The sequence below is a fragment of the Sorex araneus genome, chromosome 1, assembly GCF_027595985.1.
Source record: "Sorex araneus isolate mSorAra2 chromosome 1, mSorAra2.pri, whole genome shotgun sequence".
Lineage (NCBI taxonomy): Eukaryota > Metazoa > Chordata > Mammalia > Eulipotyphla > Soricidae > Sorex > Sorex araneus.
The window spans coordinates 262,463,043-262,488,394 of NC_073302.1; the positions used below are offsets into that span (position 1 = coordinate 262,463,043).

The following is a 25,352-nucleotide window of genomic DNA, read 5'->3' on the forward strand; positions in this document are numbered from 1 at the left end:
GATACCAAAAAGCAAAATTCTCTCAACTACTCCTCTTGCAAAATTTTCATTTTATGCTGTTAAATTATTCTCTTCATAAAATGTTGACATTTATTGCTCCTAGAGCTAACACTATAGGGTGTATATGATCATTTGTTGTAATTCTGATCGGTTGTAGAATCAAACCTTGCTCCTTTCTGCTTGATTTTATCTGTTTGCTTGCTTTTTCCTGGGAAATTTTGTTCATGATTTTGTTTATCCTTAGTGATTTTTTTCATCACTATTTCTGCCTCTTATAAAACTCCCATTTCTATATCAAAGGTTATTATGAAGTTTTTTTTTTTATTTCAAACTGTGCTTCAGTATATACTACTACCTTATCGTGCTTTTCTCTTTTAAGACAGATATCAAAATATCCCATCCTTCATAACTATTTTTGTACAAACTTTATAACTCTGTTTCAGTGGATTTGCTGTACTTTCTATACCAAATTCCTTAAGCTCACTTTGATTTTGTTTCCCTTAGTTGGTATATATCTTTTATATGTGAGAATTCTCTTTTAATTATTTTACTATCCTTTTGTTTATTTATTCCTTTATTTATTTTTGGTTGTTTGGGGTCAAAGCTGACAGTGCTCAGGGCTTACTCCTGGCTACATGCTCAGGGATCACTTATGGCAGTGTGTGAAACAATATGGGATGTCGGGATTTGAATCCAGGTAAACTGTGTGCAAGGCATGCACTCTACCTACTATACCACCACTCTGGCCCATTTCTTCACATTTTTACTATGGATAAGGGCCATATGTGTAGGTACTTTGTAAAACTTATTTCCTATCTTTATAGTATTTAGTATATAGTATTTCAGCATGAAATATAGTATTTCAGCATGAAAGTAAATATAAAAGGTTTATATCTTGAGCCAAAATTTACAACTATAAGTATAGAAGCCAAAATAAACCCACCAGTGTGGAAGAGTTAAATTTATATATGATGTAAATTACTTTACCAACAATGCAAATTTTCCTAATCTAATTCTGTCATTGTTGTAAAACACACCATCTGAGTGTATGTTAGCATGAAAAGCTAATGATAAATGATAATGAATAAAGCTACCTGACATTTTTGTAGCAGTTGCATACTTTCAGAGCAGTTTTCTCAATTACTCTCTATTTCAGTCCCATAACAACCTGACTGTTATGTGTATGGCACACATAGTAGCAAATTCCTTGTAACTATATCCTGATTTTTCCCTCCCATTATCAACATGCTCCCTATAGGACATATTACTATGGAATAAACACTGATTATGGGGTTAAATGAAAAAATATGTATAGACAATTTAAAAATAAGTTAAGATTATACTGGAGGCCAGAAGTTTAATGAACAATTTTCTCTACTACTGAACTATAATTTGAAATATGTGATATTATAGGAAACACATGTATGTATATGATATATATATTGAATTTATGGATGTTGTATGTTTTTCATTTTCAAAGACTAAGGTTTTGTGTTTATTCATATTGTGAACCCCATCTTCTTAGGGAATCTGCACAATTACAGATTACAAAAAAAAGACTTATACAGCCCTCTAGTGTTCTAAATCTAAAGACCCCCAATAGGAAATATGTGCAGGCATGGCTAAAGGCATCACTTCACACATCTCCTGTAATGTGGGCTTGCTGCCGCTGATACTCCTGCTAGAAGCACATATTATTTAACCTAAGATTATAGTGTTGGCAGTGGGAACTGAACTGTTTTCAGTCACGTCACTAGAGAAAGGGCCAAGTACTTGACAGCTTAGAAACTGCCTTCATGGGGAAAAGTGTTCAGATAAATCAATTTTCTACAGGAAGAAAGGGGAAAAATTAATTTGCTGTGTACTTATTTAAACAGCTGACTGAAGAGTTCATTATGCTTGATTGCAGGCCTTCAGCAACAGTTATTGCTTCCTTTTCCCTCCAATCCCTTTCAGCCAGTGAATTCTCATTGACAGAGCCTACAGCTATCCTCTTAGAAATTATATAAAACCTGACACTGCTAAAAAATATAGCCTTAAAAAGGTATCTCCGGGTTGTTGTTTTTTCAAATCAAATTTTAATAGACAACTGTGAGCTGAGAGCTTATTCTTTATAACACGATCACTAAGCAAGATTCACAAGCTGTCCCTTGGTCTGCAGATGGAGCTATTGACAAAACAGTACTATACACTTGAGGAAAAAGCAGGACACAGACATGAATTTTATTGAATTCCCCCCACACCCATTTTTTTTAAAGGACGGTGCCTCTGGCCATATCCTAGTATTATCTTTTCAATTAAAATAAATCTATCCCCTGAAAATTAAAAACAGCTTCAAAATGTGATGAGCATTATCTATCTTGGTAACAGAATTGGATCACATAAAACCTGCATAAATAAAAACAGGTACACTCTAGTAAAAAGTTATTTGAGCACACGAAAAGACTATTTAATATCAGAGTCAATAATAAGGGCAGGGGAGATGCACTGTAGCACTGTCATCCAGTTGTTCATCGATTTGCTCCAGCGGGCACCAGTAACATCTCCACTGTGAGACTTGTTGTTACTGCTTTTGGCATATCAAATGCGGCATGGGTACCTTGCCAGGCTCTCCAAGAGGCACAGAGGAATTGAACCCAGGTCAGCCAAGTGCAAGGCAAATGCCCTGCCCTCTGTGGTATTGCTCCAGCCCAGGGCAGGGGAGATAGTCCAAAGAATTGGAGTGCTAACTATACATGCTGAACCCCACACTTGATCCTAAGCACTGCCTGGTTCCTGAACACTGAGCTGGAAATAGACCCCGAGCGCCACAAGGCATGGTCCAGAATGAATAAATACAATTTTTAAAGTACAAATATAGACTCGTGTTATAACTTGTAAATGGGTCATTAGAACAACATATTCGATATTTTTAGCATTAAGTTCTCTATTCGTATTTTTGTATCAGTCTGTACTAAGAATACAGAAAGAAATAACATAATTTCTTAAGAAAACCTGTGTGGTAGCAATGGGACACGAGGGTGCTCTCAGGAAGGTGGGCGGCACCAGCCCTGCTCTTCGCTGAGACGTGATCCCAAGGGCCACATGTGTATGGCCTCACCGCGGCTGCACGAGCATGACTCCAGAGGCCAGCTAAACTACTTTTGATACTGGCAGCTCCTTGCAGAATGTCTCCAGACTGAGAACTAAGCCGAGGCCTCATCCCTGCCCAGGAGGGGAAAGATTTTTCTCTCGCGCCTTTTCCTTGCGGGCGGGGTGGGGGTAAGGGCATGGTGACCGTTATATTATGAGGATCACAGATAAGAGGTACGAGCTTGCAATGATCCAATTTCTGAAAGAAATATCCCTGGACTTAGTTGCTAAAATACAGAAATCCAAAACCAACCTCATATATCTTCACAGCAGGTTGGACTCTAGTGGGGAACTCCTAATAATAATAGTGAGTTTTTTGTTGAAATATTGAATGTAGCCAAAATAAAGAGAAAGTGAAGTGAAGTTACCCAGGCGAGGGTGGGGGAGTGGGGGGATGGGAGGTAAACTGAGTTTTTATTGGTGGTGGAATATGTGCACTGGTGAAGGGATGGTTGTTTCAGTATTGTATAACTGAGACTTAAGCCTGAAAGCATTGTTATTTTCCAGATGGTGATTAAATAAAAAAAAAAAAACGAAAGAAAAAGAAAACCTGTGTGTGATTAATGAATAGAAAATTGTCTGTTTTTATTATTCCAAAAACATTTCTGATAATTCAGAAAAAAAAAATTCAGATTTGAAGAAGATTCCTTAGATATCACCGACTTATACTCTCAGCAAATACTGAATGAGTTCTCATGACAGGTTGCATTTTGTTGGGATTAGGATTAAAACATCAGGAAAGCCATTTCCTGTTACCAAGCAGTATATAATTAAGGTATACAATGGCTATATCTAAGGCTTTAGAACAGCATAAAGGGTTATAAAAACAGAGGAAAGCCTCTAACCATAACTACTACAGTATATCAGAAAAGGCACTTTAAAAAGTCACTTTAAGCTGAAGTATTAAGGTCACTAGAGAAAATTTCATCATTTTACAGAAGTGGTAGCTGAGTTGGCAAAATATCAAGGCTGATAGATGTCACAATCAGGGTCAGAAATGAATTTTTCTGTTTTCTTTTTTGAAATCTTTTTTTTTACAACAAAATACATTTCTAGGTAAAGTATACATTAGTATCTGCTCAGAATGGAATTAGATTCTAAGTACACAGTCTAGCCCAGAGTGAAGAAAAGCATCTGTCCTGAATTATAAACCTCTTGAACTATAGCAGGATTGGTATGTACTTAGTGAGACATATTGCACTGAGGTTGCTTTACCTCTTAATTTTTTAAAATTTCCTTAATAATTTTGGTTTCCAGGCTCAGTGGCTACTTCAAGCTTAGTGCTTTTGGAAATAACATCAGTATTTAGGGGACCAGGTGGTATCCGAGATTGATCAATGGCATTCTACATTTATTCCATATTCAAACCATGGTCTCATGCCTTTTGAATTATTTCAAAAGTCCCTCCCCTCCTTTAATTGCTTTTGAATGATTACTTTTAACAAACTAAAATGGTGTGTGCTAAGAAATAATCAGGGCCTTGTCAAAATATCCGTCCTCTTGTGTTTGGTTGCAGTAGAATTATTAAAACAAAGGTACATATGATGTTTTCTGATTATTTTGTTTTTATGTTATAAGCAGTAGAAACTTATACATACCTTTGTATCTGGAAATTACTATTATATCTGCCTTGATATCTCAAAGGAAAAATAAAGTTAACCACTGTAATCACCTTTGGGAAAATAAACCCACATATTCTATATTCATAGAAATTAGAGTTCCTTAAAAATTATACTAAGAGAATGAAAATGAGCATTATATTTCTTTCTTTTCCTTTCTTTTTTTTTTTTTTTTCTTTTTGGATTACACCTGGAAATGCACAGGAGTTACTCCTGGCCCTTCACTCAGGAATTTCCCCTGGCAGTGATCACGCTCAGAGGACCATATGGGATGCTGGGAATTGAATTCGGGTCAGCCATGTGCAAGGCAAACACACTATCAGCTGTGCTATTGCTCCAGCCCCAAGAGCATTTTATTTCTAAGAGCAGGTTAAATGCCACAAAACACTAAAATGTGATGTTTTAAAATTGCACATAAGTCACAATATTTGAAATAAAAACAAGTATGTTAATGTTGTGTCTCCAAATAGATGTTTATCATATTTACTTTTATTTACCATATGACATAAGATTCTCTCTATCCTAGGAGAAATGATAGGAACACATGCAATGTTGTGCTAGTTGCTTCAACCTGGTATGTATTGAAAAATATAATGAAAATGACTTGAAAAAATTGCCACAGTTGTTCAAAGTCTTGCCTAGGCTATCTTTAACATGGAATTGGCCCCTAGACTGTTTTCTAAATGAGACTATGTAGCACACATATTAGAGTAATTTATTTAATATAAACTCTCATATAATGAGAAAATTTGTCAGTTTTCACAGGGTTATTCAGATTAAAAATTTGAATTGATATCTGCTTGTCCAAAGAAAAGTTGAAATTTTGATTTTTTTTTTTTGTAAATCAACATACAACATGTTAAAATTGCAGAGACAGAGATGATAGGATATTTTTCACTGAAAAATAAAGAAGCTTTTATTGGTGTGGTAGACTGGAAATAACATTTTGGTTATCATGAACTTTAAATTCTTCATCTTCAATAGAACATTTAAAAATGTAGTGAGATAGGAGCCAGAGAGATGGTATCGTGTATAGGGTGTTTGCCTTGCGCACAGTTGAACCAGGCTAGGCTTCCAAATGGTTCCCCAAGGCTAACTAGGTTTAATCCCTGAGAGCAGTACCATGAGAGTGTACTGCATGTCCCCCCGAATAATAAGCACACTGAGATGAAATAGCAGTTACTTTCTCTATATAGGTACTTTTTAAGTACTAGATTACAAGGAGTATTATATTTAATTTGTACTCCCAGGTATTGGCTAAAATCACATGTTACGATTAATGTAGAATATCTACATAACTTCAAAATGCCCCATAGTAACTCAGTTACACATTGTTTTGATAAAATTTAAGGAATAGTATACTATACAAATGTCATTAGTTATGCTAATATATGAATATTATCATATTTCAAAAACATTTAAAATTAGTTTTATTTTTTCTTGAAGTATGCCTATCATTATATAATTAGAAAATTACTGACAATTATAATACTTTTTAATCAAAATTTGTAGTGTTGTATACTTGTCTATCACTACACATTAATTAAGGTGACCTAAACAGGCAGCTATATAAAACTGGATAATTTTACCTAAAATACAAGAAAATGAAAAAAGAAAAAATGTCTGCAACATTAATGAGTAGTGATAGGGTCTATTATGAGAACTCAAAACAAAACAATTTCTATTGGCACTTAGGACCTAGGAACAATTAAGAACAAGGTGTTATCACACCCACTTAGCTTGAACAGGTGATATAATTCTTATTCAGGTCTTTCTTTAACCTTGGAATTTTATCAAAATGTTCACCCTGATAAACATTCATTTTCTCACATTAACTGAAATAATACCTTCCCTCTTATGTCATGGAGCTATAATGTATTTTTTGTAGTGACTACTCATTTTGTTTGTCAAGTCTCATCAATACTTATACTAACTAAAAACCATTTACTTGAGGTGTTTCTCTCCTTTTATGTTGGTTTGTGTTTTGGGAGCCATACTTAGTGATGCAAGGAGATTGTTCCAGGTGATGCTCAGGGATTGAAACCAGCGCCTGCACATGCAAATGAAACATACACTCCAGCCCTTTGGGTTGTCTTCATCATCGCTCTCAATAAGCTTTTTCTATTACTATACTGTCATTGTCACTGTCATCCCATTGTTCATCAATTTGCTTGAGCAGGCGCCAGTAACGTCTTCATTTGTCTCTGTCTCTGTCGGAGAGATAGCACAGCGGGTAGGGCGTTTGCCTTGCATGTTGCCAACCCAGGTTGGATTCCTAGAATCCCATATGGTCACCCAAGCACTGCCAGGAGTAATTCCTGAGTGCATGAGCCAGGAGTAAGCCCTGTGCATCGCTGGGTATGACCCAAAAAGAAAATAAAAAGTCTCTGTCAAGAAAGGGACAAATTATTATACTTAAAAAAAAAAAAGTTTTATCCAAGATTCTTACTGAATCTACAGAAAGATAAAAGGTGAAAAGCGTTTCAGAGGAAGTTGGACTATACTCTGTGTTGTTCAGAGCTTACTCATGGCTCTATACTTAAGTACCACTCCCGGTGGTGCTTAGCAGACCAAATGCAGTGCTGACGACTAATCTGGGTTAACCACTTGCAAGGCATTTGCCTTTCCCACTAAACAATCTCTCTTACCACAAAAAAATAATAATTTTGCAAGCTATATATCATTGCAATTTGACCACAATAGCTGTCAAGAAATACTTGACAAATACATGTATTAAATATTTGTAATTTTTCATATCCTTTAATCCACTATTTCTGTTTGGGGGATACTCCCACCTATGCTTCACATTTACTCCTAACACTGGGTTCATTTTTGGAGGGTTTCAAGTACAAAACAGGGTGCCAGAGATGAAACTTGTGTAAACTGCAAGGAAGGAGAGCACGTTACACAATATAGAATTTCTCTGGCCTAATGAACTATTTTGTTTAAATTTTTATTTTTTATTGAGTCACCATGAGATACAGAGTTGCAAAGCTGATCGTACTCAAGTTTCAGTCACACAGTGCTCCAACATCCATACCTCACCAGTGTACATTTCCAACCACCGATATTTGCAGTTTCTCTCCCCACCCCCAGCCTAAATCTATGGCAGGCACTTTCCTGTTCTCTCTCTCTTTTTCTCTCTCTGTCTGTCTCTCTGCCTGTCTCTCTCCCCCTCTCCATCTTTTCCTCTCTCTTTCTCAATCAGTCTCGGTCACATTCTGTCTTTTTCATTCTCTCTCTCTCTCTCTCTCTCTCTCTCTCTCTCTCTCTCTCTCTCTCTCTCCCTCCCCCCTTTGGAGCATTATGGCTGCAATCTAATGAACTAATTTTTCAATTGAAAATTCAGTATGTTTTCTGAGATTGTTTTCCACAGACAATCCACTAATAGTTATGTATCCCAAATCCCTGAATTGGCTGTTTTCCTAATATAACAATTGCTCTTAAAAGTGTTATATATTTCCAAGTTGTATATTGCATGGCTAAAATTTTGCTCTGCTAAGCAGAAAAGTGTGATATAGCTACACAATAAAGTATAAATTCGGTGGGTACAGTTATTAAGTCTGATTATTAGTAACATGAAGTAAAGTGGAATCTCGGAAGCTTAGCTTCCATCCACAAGTCACTTTGCATTGGAAATAGCACTATTCCATTAAGCAGTTTTAGCATAGAAAATAAAAGACATTGTCATATCTCAGGCAAACATTACCTCATCCTTTCACAATACTGTGAAAAGTAAAAATAGTAAAAAATAAATGAAAGCAGAATTCTCAGGTGACATTTTGCAACCTTGCTGTTAAAGTATAGGACACTCACAGAGGACATCCTAGCTGAGAAATTTCGTCCAAATCCTGATATTCTCACAATGCTTTCATATCCCTTTGAAAATATTCTACAAACACAGAAAGTCATCTGTGGGTAACGTTGTAGAGCCGAGAGGATCTTATCTAAATTTCTATAATGGATTTCTGTAATAAAATCTTGTACATAATGTGATTTCAAGAAATGCATTACTGAATCATAAACACCTTGCTAAAATGTGGCTATGACAATATTGGCCTAAGGGGTTGTCAGATGATGAACATAAGCCAAAATATCAGAAACTGACATTGTGCATTGCAGGCAAGCTTATTTATAAGGAAAGTTAAGGGAAAGGTATTATCATACAACTGAAGCTGCATTTAATCTTCAGGAGAGTGTTTAGGTGTGTATTGATTGCATCAGGGACACCCTCCAGTGATAGCAGAAATTCATTGTGGTTACTCTCATACAAATGCACAAGTAAGCTAAAAGATATTGACTGTATAGGGCAAAGCAGCATTTTAAAAAGTTGTAATTTTCTTTTTAATTATTCTAAGGTGTATTATAAAAATGATTAAAATGGAAGTTGATATAAGCAAAAAGTTGATATATCATAGTTTTTTCACAAGATGTTAAACTCATAAAATCATAGATTTAAAAAGTATTTTCTGATGAATTTTGTAAGGGTAACAACCAAAAACGAATACATTGTAGGTAGTTGACAAGTATTTGAAGAACCAAATGTATAAGCATATCACAAAATTACATATGTTCATCACCAGAATAAATAGTTTAAGGTGAATTATGTTATGTCTACACACTTGCAAAATTGGGAATGAATATGCATGACTATTACTTTTTTCACTAAATATGACATTAACTCGCTGATACAACCTATTTTAATATATATTCTTAAAGTAACATTTAATAAAACTGGGATTAAAATTCAGTTGCTGTAAGCACAATGGGAGAACTGATCCAAGGCAGTTTTAGGGGAAGAGCAGATAAGAAGAGGTTTTGGGGACTTTAGGGGAGGAAAATGTTTAAAGACTGATGGTATGTAAAATGTTACAGATTATAGCACTATAGCAATGTCATCCTGTTGGTTGTTCATCTATTTGCTCCTGTTGTCCCGTTGGTTGTCCATTTATTTGCTTGAGCGGGCACCAGTAACATCTCCATTGTGAGACTTGTTACTATTTCACTGTCAGTGTCACTGTCATCCCATTGCTCATCGATTTACTTGAGTGGGCACCAGCAACGTCTCCGCTGTGAGACTTGTTACTGTTTTTGGCATATTGAATTCGCCAAGGGTAGCTTTCCAGGCTCTTCCCTGCGGGCAAGATACTCTCAATAGCTTGCTGGGCTCTCAGAGAGGGACAAAGGAATCGAACCCGGGTCAGCTGCATGCAAGGCAAACGCCCTACACACTGTGCTATCGCTCCAGCTCTATATTATTCTGCTAAAATTGACAACACACTTTCCATTTTCTTTCTTGCGTGCCCACAATTCCACATAGCTCAGGACTTACTCCAGGCTACATTCCCAGGAAGCACTTTTTACAGGGGTCAGGTGACCATACGTGGAACCAAGAATTGAATCAGGTTTAGCTGTATGGAGAGAAAAATCTTTACCCATCCTTATAATATTAGACAATGCTTTCTTAATAGAATTATGACTGGCACAAGTATTTCATATGCACATGTATATGTTTTTAAGTTTTAGCTCTGTAAAAGCATTTTTTTAGGGGACTGATTGCATTACAAATATAAAAAAAATTCAGTTTTAGTATCCGTATGCTCAGAGGTGATTAAATAGAATTTACAGGTTAGCTTATGAGTGGTTATATCTGTTTTATATAATCGCAGGAAATTCAATGTTTCAAAAAAGAAAATAGCTTAGATTCTAATAAAAACAGTAACATAGAACATAATTTACATTGTAATATCATGCATCACATTACCTATACTATGGCTAATTCAATATAGCCACATCAAATGAACATAATAGGTTTAGCTAATTTTCCATCTTGTATTTTTTTAGAACTTATTGATAATAACAAATTCAGGAATTATTTTTATATGGTTATTTAAAAACAAATTACTATTTGATTTTATTTGTCAAATAACCATATTGTAAACTTATGTTCATAAATAATAAGAATTGCCAGGTGTTAAGTTAATTTGGTGAATTGAAGAAAATGTTTTCGCGTGCGGGTTGGGGAACAGTACAGGTGTCAAGGCATATGCCCTGCAAGTGGCCAACCCTTATTTTATCACTGGCAGCACATGGACAACAGAGAATTGCAGCTGCAGCCCTAAAGGCATCTCAGCACCTTTCAGGTAGCCCCAATGATGCCCAGAATTGAAGGACTGAGAAGCCCTTCAATTACATCCTCAGATGCTTGCATTGAAATCCAGCACCAAGTGATGAAGAAATACTGGTGTGTTCTAAAGCCTTTTCAGAAGTGCTTAGAATTCCCCCTCAAATTGTAAATTTAAAGAATAAAATAACAAAAAATAATTCTGAAAAGGGCTATCGTTCAGTTTTGCTAAATGAATAATTGATGCAATGTTATTTCTGTTACAGCTCAATATTGCAGCCATCACTTGAAATGCTTTGCAGATAATCATGTAATCATTATTATACAAAGATAACTAGACATAAATTTATGCTTTGGGGATGTAGCCATTTATTTTAGAAAATATATAATATAACCATATTAAAATAATTTTATATTAATAAATACCTCAGATGAAATAAATAGAATCTAGCCTTTATGAAAAGCAGAATTGTTTCTCTTCCATTAAGTTTGTCTGCTACCATATGTACCTTAGTTTAAATCTGCACAAACTATTACTCTTGATGGACAGGATATATTAATCTATAACAGCAAAGTAAAATTGCTGTGGCATGATGCTCTTTTTAATATTATGCTATGTAACTCTACTTGCATACACTAAAATGTCATTAATATATCTTTACCACGGATTTATAGACTGGTCATATAGTAAACACCTTTCCTTCTAAATTAATGTGAGAAACTTCTCTAGGCTTCCAGGTAATTAAGACTCTTGAGTTCTCCAGCTAAACTAGAGGTGCCATTGCACAGTAAAATTTCTCAGGATTCATAGACTGTATTACAGATATAAAAACAACCAGAAAATATTAGAAGTGACTTTTAGTCTTTATTTGCTTGATAGTGTTAGCTGCTTCAAAACTTTTTGGAACTCTCTCTCTTTTTTTTTTAATTTTTCAGAGTGAAATTTGAAATGGTCTCTGGAAGTAATTTGGGGAGTTCTGGAACCATTGTAAAATAAAGTCTGTTGAATCCACAACTCATTAGCTGGGACCTATTCAATTTCCTTGATGAATGCCTTCATCAGTGCAATGGTATAACAGCTCTAAGAACTGATATCGTTCTGTACAGAGCTGGGACCTGCAAAATTTAACAGTTTTTCTAGCTCTGACATGCTAGGATCATTAGAAGTTTTAAGTAATATTTTCCTATGATTTTTTTTCTTTATTTTGTTCTTTTTGGATCACACCGGCGATGCACAGGGGTTACTCCTGGCTCTACACTCAGGAATAACCCCTGGCAGTGCTAAGGGGACCATATGGGATGCTGGGAATCAAACCCGGGTCGCCTGCGTGCAAGGCAAATGCCCTACCCACTGTGCTACAGCTCCAGCCCCCCCATGGTTTTCTTTTTTCTAATGATTAATTGGTGAATTTTTCCTGCAAAGTTTTAAGAAACCGAATGGGCTTATCTTTCCAAATATTAAAGAAGAGAAATTTAGAACAGTTAAACTTATGATGTTAGAAATGATAAATTAATAGTCATTTAAGAGAATAACATTAATAGCTTCATTCATGATTTAATAAATTAGGTTTTGAAATATACACATAAAATATCACAGGAAAAGCTGCACAACTGATCACCAATCCTTCCAACTCTGCATATTGTATAGTATTATAAAACATAGAAGCAACAATACATTTTTTAAGATGGCTCTCATAATAGTGAATGTGTATATAGTCCTATGCATCATTTTATGTTTGAATCATTATAAAATATTAAATGAAATATTTTATTTTTATCACTAAAAATTGCTTGCATTGTATGGATTCTTTTTTTTTTCCTTTTTGGATCCATCCAGTGATGCACAGGGATTATTCCTGGTTCATGCACTCAGGAATTATCCCTGGCAGTGCTCAGGGGACCATATGGGATGCTGGAAATCGAACCTAGGTCGGCCGTGTGTTAGGCAAATGTCCTGCCTGCTGTGGTATTGCTTCTGCCCCTGTATGGATTCTTAAAAGAGGGTCCATGAGTGGAAAATGAGATGTTACTGTTAAAAAGCTTGAGTGAGAGCTCCACTGCTATTGAATATGCTTTGCATAAGGAGTTCTGTTTTCGAACTGTGCCACTGCCTCGTGCTATGGGCACCGACAAGAGTGATACCCTGAGCACTGTCCTGTTGGTGTGGTCTGAAAAGTCCCCACCCCTAGCAAAAATAGAAGGTAAAACATTTTTCAGTTTCAGTACAGGAAACTGAAAAAGTTCTGGCACTCTACAGTTATAAGGATACACATTTTAAAATTTTTCAATGTTTTAATAAAAATAGTAACTTTGATATTATGTATATTGGCCACAATTGACAGTTAAAGCTCCAAACATTATCTCACCATTGCAAGCACCCTTAATTTACAGTTCTATTGACCTTCTTTCAGGATTCTTTCTATTGGGGTTACCTAATTTCTTGATATGTTTCTTGATACTCTGCAAATGAGATTATCTGGCATTTGTTTATTTTTCTTTCTGACTCAATCCACTTAGTATGATTTCCTCTAGTTTCATATGAGATTCAGCAAGCTAAAAGATTTCATCTTTCCTGATAGTTGGGCAGTGTTCTGTTGTGTATATAAACCACAATTTTGTTATTCGCCATCTGCTGTTGGACACTTGGATTGTTTCAGATCTTGGCTATTATAAATAGTCCTGCTATGAGTGTATAGACGCTTATATACCTATACCTTTAGATTAATATTTTTTCATAAGTGTTTTGTACTTCCAGACTGTTTAAATGGGGTGGGAGTGTTGTGAAGTCAAACCCTATAGTCACTCTCACTGTCACTGTCATCCCATTGTTCATCAATTTGCTCGAGTGGGCACCAGTATGAGACAAAATGTCTCTATTGTGAGACATTTTGTTACTGTTTTTGGCATATAAAATATGGCACTAGTAGCTTGCCAGGCTCCACCTTGTGGGTGAGATACTCTCGATAGCTTGCAGGGCTCTCCAAGAGGGATGGAGGAATTGAACCTGGGTCGGCCGCGTACAAGGCAAATGCCCTACCTGCTGTGCTATCGCTTCAGCCCTATGTGCTCTAGGCTTATTACAGGTTCTTTACCAGGGATCACTTTTGGCCATATATACGGTGTCTCAGGAGACTATGCAGTGCTGGAAACAAAACCAGTGTCAGCTCCATACATGGCAGCTGTTTAAACACTGTACTATTTTCCTGTCCCCATACTCTTTAATTTTTAATCATTCTATTTCACACTGTGCAAATGTTACTTCTTTGATGTTCCAAACTCCTTTTAAGAAGGAAAACTATTTCCTCCTTTTCTTACTGATTAGTACTGCTATTATGTCAACTTCATTTTTGATGATTTTTAAATTTATGGACTAAAATCACTAAATATACAGGCTCACCGGTATGTGTGAGACGGAATGATAAAAAGTCATTCCTAGGAAAACATGCAAAGGTTCCAATACCTCCAATCCTAATTTGAATAAAATGGCCATCACTGAGGAGCCTTAGATTTTAGGAATTAAGGAGTCTTAGGTGAGGTCATTCGGAATTATCTAGGTGGGTGCCAAATATAATGACATGTGTCAAAAGAAGCATCCAAAAGAGAAGGAAACAGAGACAGGATGCTATGATAAAGGAAAGTCCTGTGGATGACATCACATCCAAGTGTTATCAAATTGTCATAGATGCCAGAGAGATAGTACAGTGAGTAGGGTGTTTGTTTTGTACACATTAGACCTAGGTCATATCCCTGCAACCCCAGGATATGGTTCCCTGAGCCCACAAGAAACAAGCTCTGAGCATGACTCTACATATATTGTCCAAACCCACACTCAAACAAGTTGACACAGTCACCAGAAGCAAGCTGGAAGAAAGAATGTCAGGAAGTCCTTCCTAGAGGCTCCTGAGGACATGTACCCTGCAAACAGTTTGACTTTGAATTATTAGAAAATAAATTTATGTTATTTAAAGTCTCCTGACTGTTGAGAATTTGACAAAAAACATGTTCATAATTGGAATACTAAAATAAAAGGAAGGAAGGAAGGAAGGAAGGAAGGAAGGAAGGAAGGAAGGAAGGAAGGAAGGAAGGAAGGAAGGAAGGAAGGAAGGAAGGAAGGAAGGAAGGGAGGGAGGGAGGGAGGGAAGGATAGAAGACACACTATAATCAGTTGCCACTAAAATGAAAATTAAAAGATCTACTTCTATATCAAACACAAAGTTGATAGGAGAGGTGTTAGCCTAATATTAAGAAATGCTATTTCTGCACATGTCCATTTTTTTGATCTGTCAATAATAGTAAATATGGTACTGTCTGTAATTGTTTGAAACATGCTCATTTAGACACACAGAAATAAGTCAAACAAAACAGCTGCTCCTGCTCCGTGAGCTTAGGGCCCTTTCACTGAAATGCAGGGAGCTAGTTAACATGCACTTACTGTAGCAGACCCTGGCACCTGTATTGCAGGCACTAATCAAAGTGCTCCTTCATAGGGTGAAAGAATTGCTATTTGTAATGCAATAATTAGGCTGGGTGGAAAGGCCTGTAAAGTAAATCAATCTAGTCTGCTCTCGAGATCTGACTCCATTCTCTTGGCAGATTGTTAACATAATGAGACAGAAGCCAACAAGAGGTCCTGAATAAAAGACCGGTGTCATTCCTTTCCCTTCTTTCTTTAGTTTTACAAGGTTTCTCAGTACATACTTGTGATTAAAACTAATATAAAGCACTGATAGAACATAAGATTCTAACTTTCCGAAAGGTACTGGTAGGCCTGAGAGACAGGATAGCAAGTAGGTTGCTTGCCCTGAAAGCAGCCAACCCAGGCTCAATCCTTGGCACCCCATAGGGTCCACGGTGCCCGCCCAGTAGTTACCCCTGAGCGCTGCTAGGTGTGGTCCACAAACTAACCAACCAAAAGGTATTTGGGGGTAAAAATGAAGCCTAAAGCAGTAGCAGTCTGAAACCATTATTCACAACTTCTGCATTTCCTCACTGCAAGCTCTCAAAAGAACACAAGAATTCCCATAAGTAATTACAGCTGAGGGAAAAATAGGGACGAACATTCAAAAGCCAGCTTGAAAATACTGGGCTGATTAATCTGAAGTCCAACAAAAGGAAACAAATTAAGTGTTCTTTATAAATCAAGAAAAGACTTTCAAAAGCAAAGTTATTTATTCTGTCAAATTGCTGAATGAGCAAAACGCACTGCCCTGTCCCACAATGAAACTGTTTTCTTATATACAGCAAGTCTCGGGCAGATGTTTAAAAATACAAGTCAATGGAAATAATTCACACGCATTGAAAAAAGTTTTTCAATCTTTGGCTATTCTTCAAACAAATCCATTTTCCTGTGAAATCTATTACATATATCTTTTGATTTTATTTCATAAGCATCAGGATTTATATTTAACTCTCCATTATATCTATGCAATCTATTTTTAAAAGTTTTGAAGAATCTTGATATTTTAAATCTCTGAGGAGTTTAGGTGATTTTTAAAATTTGCCTTGAATAAAAACATGTAAAATAGAATTAAGGAAGCCAGAGAATAGCATGGTGTGCAATGCATCTGCCATCCATGTAGCTAATCCAGGTTTGTTAGTTGATCCCTATGTGCAGAGCCAAGAGAGAGCGACACAGAGCATGGCTATAAAACAAAAATAAAAACAGAAAAAACAAACTAGTCATTAGAAAATAGGATATTTTTATTTTATAAGATTAAAAAATTCAAAACTCTAGGAAAAATAGTATACATTTAGGCAGTAAGAATTTTTTTTGGAAAAAAACATTCTGTATTCTCTCTCTTTAAACAGATTTGTGCATAATGTCCATTGTGAACAACAATATTATGTCTATATTATGTCTATATACATATATGTATATAGACACATACATGTATGTCTGCATATGCATATATATTAATAGGTATGTATCTGTTTGCATATTATCACATTTGTTAGTGCTCAGGTCACCTATTATTTGAAATTAGTTAAGTAGAAGTAAAGGAATTATGAAATTCCTAATAATTTTGCTTGTGAGTTTTGTTTGACTGGCCATTTTTGTGCAGAATAAGACTGCATTATTTTAAGGGCTGGTTCTAAAGTCTTCATCAACAGAATGAGCTATAGCTTGCTGTTATTTATGCTTGTTTGGGTTTTATGTTTTACCAGCAACAAGACAAGTTCTTAGGCAATTCTATATTTAAGCTGAATTTTATATCCTTGATGCATCGCCTCCGGGGTAATAATTTAAAATATCTAAAAACATAGTATATGATTTCGTTCAGCAACTATTGATTACATCTACAACATGATCCTGATAATACCAACTACAAAATGTCCACTGCATATGTTGTTATTCTTCTTTGAATCGACGAAGAAAAGGAAATTTAACAAAATGAATAACTGGGTCACAGTCAAGTGACAAAAAAACACAAGTGCTCAGAAGTAAATTGAAATGTGCATGCTTTACTGGAAGGAGCTGCTGATCAAAATGCTTTTTTATTTTTATTTATTTCTATATATTGTTTCATTTTTAAATTGTCAATATAATCACAATCACTCCAAAGCTTGATGAATTTAAATACATAAACTCAATAATTACAAATGTTTATGACTATCTTGAACTAGTCCCATTTTTAATAAATGAATTCATATCCAAAAATACACATTATGGGGCTGGAGATATAGTAAAAGTGTGTGAGATGTATGCCACCAACCCTGGTTTAATCCTGACTACCACAAGGTTTTCATATATCGCTGGCACAGCCCTGGAGATGCCTGTGTATTGGATAGCCAAGTAATAGCCAGCATCACAGAGCCCAAGCAGAACCACAACATGTACCCTTGTGTAGAACCATTAGTTTGGTTACCCTAAACTCACTGGAAAGGGTCCTTGGTACTCCTAAGCACTGCTGGGGGTCATCTCTCCAATTATTTTTTAATTTTATAAAATAAAACCTTATGAAAGAGAAATGTGTAAATTGGGATGTTCTAAAAATATTTACATTTTAGCACTAAATTTCTAGTATTAAAGGTAATAAGGTACTTAAGCCAAAGAAATTGTGACAGTGAACAGGCTACTTGTCTTGTATGAGATCTGCCCAGGTTTGATCCAACAATGCCCCATAATGATCCGTCTAGCCTACCAGGAGTAATCTGTCACTGGAGAGCTGGAATTAAATCCTGAGCACCACTGGGATACAATATAAGATCAAGTTTTACAGGGACTTGGTGTTAGTTGCAGGCTCAAAGCTTTGAGTTCAATTCCTAGCACTGCATTTGCCCACATTCTCCGAAACAAACATTGACTGTCAGGCCACAAAATTATGCCACGGATCTCTAGGAGTGGCCCATGTCTATAAGCACTAAACAAAATAAAATAATAAAATAAGAATTATTTTATAAAAAGAAGTAATTGGTAACATATGTAATACTATAATTGAACTAAGACTGTATGAATCGAATTCAAAACTAGTATTAAAAATGCTTCCTGTTTTCAGAGGTAAAACATAAATTTGGAATAGATCATGTTATTTTATTTGAATATGAATATTTCATCTCCAATACTGCAATCATCAATAAAAGGAAATTTCTTGTCTAAGACAAAAATATTTTTTTAAAAGAATTGCTCAAATAGAACAAGAGTAGATGCAGATATAAGTGAATATTATATTACTATAGATTAAAAGATTTCTATGCATATATGCACATATATATTCACATAACCAAATATATATACATACACACAAGTGTGTATACATTAATGTAAGTATATACTTATATGTGCTCATTTTTCTCAGAAGAAACAGTATAATCAATGAAATTATGTTTTGAATACAAATGAAAACAATCAAGTTAGGATTGCAGATAAATATGCTCTAAAATAAGTACCAGTAGATATAATGCAAAATTTTAAATTTTAATATTCCAGCTTATCACTCTCTTGTGCAAATTGTATGATCCGTGATTATTTTTGCTACTGTCTATTATTCCATTAAATGTTTATATCTGACCCAATTGCTTCCTCCTAGAAACTGCTTTTTCCTCTCTTTTATTCATACAACCAATACCACAAATAACTCTCTGGCTTTGATTCTACATTAGCATAATGGATTATATGGATTTGATTATGTAAATAATTGTGGAAAGTGCCAGGATTTTAATAATTGACCTAATGAGCAATCCTTTTAGGCTAGGATAAATCTAGCTTCATGTTAAAGCTGGCAAATACTTCTACACAACTCCACAACTCTCTTGGAATTGTTCACCAGAAGTTTTCCAGAAGATGGGATTGGAGGTCCATTCATTTTCTCAAGCTAGCAAATTCAGACTTGATGGACAAAGACATGGATTAAAATTTATTTTTTTCTATTTGGAAAAGTATTAGTGATACTTTTTTTTTCATTTTGGTTTATCTAGCTCATAAAACACTAATTGATAAGATTAAGCATATCTGCCTTACTTTTCTTTAAGTAATGTTGAAATGCTTCATTACATTAGGATATCCTGATACACAGTATAAACCCCAGTTTTCACAGCAATGTAAAGATAGTGGCATTTTAGTGATGGGAGGGTATGATAACACTCTATCCCTAAAGCAAACATTTACATTCATGTAAGTCAATGAAACTTCAATAAAAAGATTAAGAAATAAAACTTTAAGGAATAAGCTTTCCCAAAGATTCACTCTTATTTGTCTAGGCATAAAAAACATACAGAAACCAAATATTTAATAGTTGCTGAGTTTGATTAAAAAGCATAATTAAGTAGAATTTTACATTCCAATTACAAATGAAATATAATTATCACATTTTTCAGAAAAAAATTATAACTTTAATTCTGTAACATCCTGCACTACAGTTAAATCATAAACCAGTATCTTATATGTGACAGGCAGTTTAGTTGCCTGAGGCTAAGCTGATACCAGTTATAAGAGTAGACATTTTTTAGTGCTGTTTCCTTTCTGCAACATTTCTGCCTTACATAGATAATTCATGTTTTATTAAGAGTCTAAATAAAAGCAAATTTAGTTGGATTTATTCTTTGCTAAAAGTAAAATATAAAACTGACAGTAAGGTAAGCCTCTGGCACTTGAAACATCCTAAGGTAAGTGAAAATGGCAGTTGAGAAGGGTGGAGCAAATGTTGGGGTTCTTTTTAAAATAACAGGAAATAATTATAATGCTACTAGATAGATTACAATGGGATTGAGTCATGAAGAAAAATTAAAGGAAAATAAACACTTTTTTATTTTGGTGGGTTTTAATGAACATTCCAGAAAATGTATTCTATGCATTCCAACTTTTGATATATGTGAGTCTATGCATTATTGCTGATTATGCATCTTGTGAAATTGAAACTTTGACCCTTTGACTACTATTCTCATCCTTTTTTTCCTCAGACCCAGGCAACTAACATTTCATTCTATTTTTGTGAGTTTGAACATAAGATCACTTTTGTAAAGGGACAGGTGCCATGCAATGATTATTGTTGGTAAAAATATTTATATTATAGATTGTGATAATGGACTGGAATGATAGCACAGTGAGTAGGGTGTTTGCCTTGTACGTGCCAACCCAGGTTCTATTCCTCTGTCCCTCTCAGTAATAACAATCTCACAACGAGACATTACTGGTGCCTACTCGAACAAATCGATGAGCAGGATGACAGTGACAGTGACAGTGCTATTGTGATGGTAGTTCCACTGATCTATTTCTAGGTTCATAAAAGTTTACATATTAAACATTTGCAGCATTTTTTAATGTTAATCTTGAATTAGCAGGATCTGCTGCACTCATGCCAGGCTCTCTTCACCGGGGCACCTTAAAAGGGAATGAGTTGAGTTTCCCTTCCCGCCCCAAGCAGAGCCCCGGCAGCAGAAAACCTCCAGAACCCAGCCACAGCCATGCTCAAGGCCACTCTCCTCACGCTCAGAAGAGCCTCACTCAAGAGGGAAATGACAGGCGCTCAGGTATGCAGGACTGGTGTCTGAGATCTCCAAGCCTGCTCGGATCGGGACTGGTCCTCCTCCACTCAGGTCCCCTGTTTTCCAGTAGCTTATCAGCCACACCCACAAACCACCCCCAATGCCATGTAATCTCATCAATGGCCAAGATTCAGAGACTATAAAACAAAGGTCCCAGAAGAGAGCCATGCAGATCTAGCATAGCAGAGCCTAGCAAGCTACCCGTGGTGTATTCATATGCCCAAAACAGTAACAATAATGGGCCTAATTACCCTGACACTGAACGCAACAGGAATGAATGAAACATTACTGGTACCTTCTGGAGCAAATCAATGAACAACAGGATGACAGTGGTACAGTGATACAGTGAATCTTGTATTTAAAAGTGCTTTGAAAATAAAAAGAAAATGCAAAGACAGAGCAGCTAATATGTTTATTTTTTCTCTGATTAGTGTTCCTTTATACTTTTTATCACTTGCTATTGAAAATTAGTAAATTGAAACCTTTTAACATATATGCTACATTGTTGCTTTATTGTTCATATGTATTTTTGTTTGTGAACCTTAATATTAACATATTTTTAAAATTTGCAAATATTTTTGTTAATCTGTAATACTATAAAATCTGGGATTGTGAAAGATCTACATTAATAAAATAATGAAACAGTTATACAAAAAATAGTTTCAAATAGTTAACTTTATAGTGGTTTTATATGTACATATATATAATTTATGCCAAAGAAATCTGAGTCTATTTATTGGTGAAAATAATTTATTTGGGAATAATTTAGTCATAGAAAAATTATATATAAAACACATGTAAACCAAACAGCACTGTCTAGATGAAGTGTATTTAGATTGTTGTTCTGTATAAATTTTATTGTGCACTAATATTTAGGGAAGACACAGAAAGATTGTTTTTCATCCTGACATTAATTAAATTTACATGGCAGTACCTTTCCGTAAGCTTAACTGTAAGTTGATTGAACACTTTGTTGCTCATAATTAAGTTCCTCATGAATTATAGAATCTGATAAAAGAAAACAAATTTCTCATTTCCTCATTAGATGTAAAAAAGTTTACCTCATATCTTTTTGGTGGAGAAACCTGAAAATGTGTATGAATTAGCATGTTCTATGACATCTCCATTAACAAACTTGTTTTCAGGTATACATTAAACTTTGCAAGCATACAAATCTCTTTTCTGTATGTGATAATGCACAAGACATTAGAAATAATATGACATTTATGGGGAGGTGACTCCCCGTTAGTGCTCAAGAAGTCCTCGGGTGGAGGATTTCCTTGCTGTCTTCTTCCAAGCAGAATGACAGCATAAGTTAAAGGTATTTGGATTTGCTTCCACTCAGGGACCAGTCATGACATTCTGGAGGTGGTTTGGGTACCTCCAGAACTACTCTAAGCAAAGTTTCAGGCTACATATTGTCTTGGGAACTGATTCAGGTTCTGCTCCATACAAGATTGGCACCTGAACACCTGTAGAGTCTCAATAGCTGTTAATATGCAATGTTTACTCCCTTTTCCTATATATAAAAGTAGAAAATTACAAGAAAAGTATATATGCTAATGATGAAGAAAATAAAAATCACAAAGTAATAAAAAACTTGAAAGAGCTGGGCATTAATTCATACAAATATAAATGATAAATTTGAGGACTACAGAGAACTACATTCAACAACTAATAAAATATTCAATTGTTCATTATTGAAAAGAGAAGTCCTTCATTTCTTGCCTATTTTTCTTTTGCCCTTTAGGCATCTGAGTTTAGACAATTTGCTTTGAAGTCATTCATCAGCTATTGATCACAAACCAAGTGGATTTAATGAAATGCTTTGATTGAGAAAGAATAAAATGCTCACTTGGGGCCAAAAGACAGAAAGCATTATGCAAATGGGGATTTATTAATTATACCTGAGCCAAACTGTGATAACTAGAGGATATATGAAGAGGAGAAATGCACTTAGCAATAAATAGTTTAACTGAGAAATGCTTGGGAGTTAAAGGAAGAAAGACCATGAAGCCAGTGGCATTATTGGCAGTTTCAAGAATGCCCCATGAATTGTGAGGTATTTGAGAAAGTTGGCGAGATAGTACAGGAGATAGAATTCTTGCTTTGGCCACAGTGGAACTGAGCACAGAGCCAGAAGTGGGCCCCGAATGCCTCCCTCAGAAAAGAGAGCTATAACAATATTAATATAGCATGACAAAATAAATGCTTTGTCAGAGTTTATTTTGCCGTTTTATATCAATAAATGTACTGGAGCAATAGCACAGCAGGTAGGGCATTTGCCTTGCATGCGGCTGACCTGGGTTAGATTGCTCTGTCCCTGTCAGAGAGCCCGGCAAGCTACTGAGAGTATCCCGCCTGCACGGCAAAGCCTGGCAAACTACCCATGGTGTATTCAATATGCCAAAAACAGTAACAACAGGGGCTGGAGTGATAGCACAGCGAGTAGGGCGTTTGCCTTGCACGCGGCCAACCCGGGTTCGAATCCCAGCATCCCATATGGTCCCCTGAACACCGCCAGGGGTAATTCCTGAGTGCAGAGCCAGGAGTAACCCCTGTGCATCGCCAGGTGTGACCCAAAAAGCAAAAAAAAAAAAAAAAAAAAAAAAAACAGTAACAACAAGTCTCACAATGGAGACAATACTGGTTCCCACTCGAGCAAGCTGATGAACAACAGGAAAGCGATGCTACAGTACTAGTTCTTAGGGCTAATTAAAACCCTGGTACAATTGAATGCTCCACCACTGATAAGGTGTGAAAATTCAATAAATTCAAGAACCGTAATGAAATTCTATTACTTCTATTTTACAAAATAAAAGAAAGAAATTCAGAACTTGATTAGAATTCCATCCCAAAATTCATGAAGTTTTGATAACAAAATATCTGCCAAACAGTATATACTCAACAGACTTTGAAATGGGTAGTTGTAATTGTAATGGCAGTGATGTTATTGGTTACATAGTGAGAACTCTACAGAAAGCAATGCTAATTACCAAATGATATTTGCACTAATAGCATTGAATGAGAAGTTGTGTCTGAGAAGTTCAAAAGGATAAGGGTCAAATATTTGTGCCAAAAATGAGGGAAAACTGGGATCTTTCAAATAAGAATATGTGTTAAGATTGTTTTCTCTTTCTCAAAATATAAACTACTATTTTCATTTTAGCATTATTTCCTCTCTGGCTACCCCTGGATACGCTATTGCTATGAAAGAAGTGAACATGGCATGATACCTTTTGATAGTTAATCAAAACAGCAATAACATATTCTAGGAAGCTAAGGAGCTACCATTTAAGAAAAACTCAGGATGATCATTTTAACTTTGCTTTTGTTTTGTTTTGTTTTAATTTCAAATAGTATAAAACATCTTTGACTGTGGTTCTAATCTAAAAGTTTGTGTCACTGACTTATTTCACAATGTTGAGTGAGGAGATATGGTGACAATATGAACTTAGAAAAACAAAAACTAAAACAATCAACAAGTTCAAAAAGCAGCATATAACATGAGTTCCTACAATAATACTCAAATGCTAGCAATTTAAATTGAACTTGTCTTAGTTAAGACAGTAGTTAATTTACTCTGCACTTAGAGAAAAATGTGCATCACTTTTGTTATTGCTGACACCTAGGATAAACGAGATTGCACAGACCTTCTTACTAAACTCAGAAAATAAACATTAATTAATTGAGTCATCAGTGGAAATATTCCAGAGAGACTATGAAGAATTTTAGAAGGACAAATTAGTAGTAGTGGAAAGGAAACATGCCTCTCCCTGTCTCAGGTCACTTACTTTCCTTTTGTGTGCAAGGAAGATATTTGGCAGGATTTTATCTAATCACCATCAATTAACATTTATTGAATGCTTCATGAATACATCATTCCTTATTGAATCGCTAAGCAATGTGATAACAATTTCCTAGTTAAAATATTTATAAGAGTCAATATGTTATTCTAGATGTGTCATGATAGGCACTTTTTGTTCATCCTAGGAAACTATTCTGCTTGTTTATCTCCACATCAATGTCTTGAAACATACTTCATAGCAAATCACAGTGAAATTGTACCTTTTGGATTCTTTTTTACTGCTTAATTTATAGTAAACATTCAAATAAAAAAAGAAAACCTCTTCTTTTAATTCTTTCATTTAACTTAGAATATATATATATATGTATATATATATATATAGTTCTCTTGAAAGAAGTATCTTCTGAAATGGATACTTCTTTATGAACTGTTTCTATAAGTATAGAGAATACAATATTCAGGAATAGTATAAGAAAGTTATAGAAAACTATAGAGTAGTATGTTCATGTTCACTTAAAGAGAATGAGTAAATTCTATAGTGTTATTTTAAAATAAAAGGGCTATGAACGCACACTCTCACAAAGCCATTTTCTACGTGAGGAACATACAAAGATGTTAAAAATACATGGCTTCCTTTGGATAAGTACGTGATCTGAACAGCAGGGAGAACATTCTCAGTAACAGGAGA

General features: G+C 35.3%; 1 protein-coding gene across 8 annotated transcripts in view; it reads right to left on the bottom strand.

Moving 5' to 3' along the window:
* Positions 1-25,352, bottom strand: part of PCDH9 (protocadherin 9) — a 995,059-nt gene that overhangs the window by 408,082 nt on the left and 561,625 nt on the right. The window lies entirely within an intron of this gene.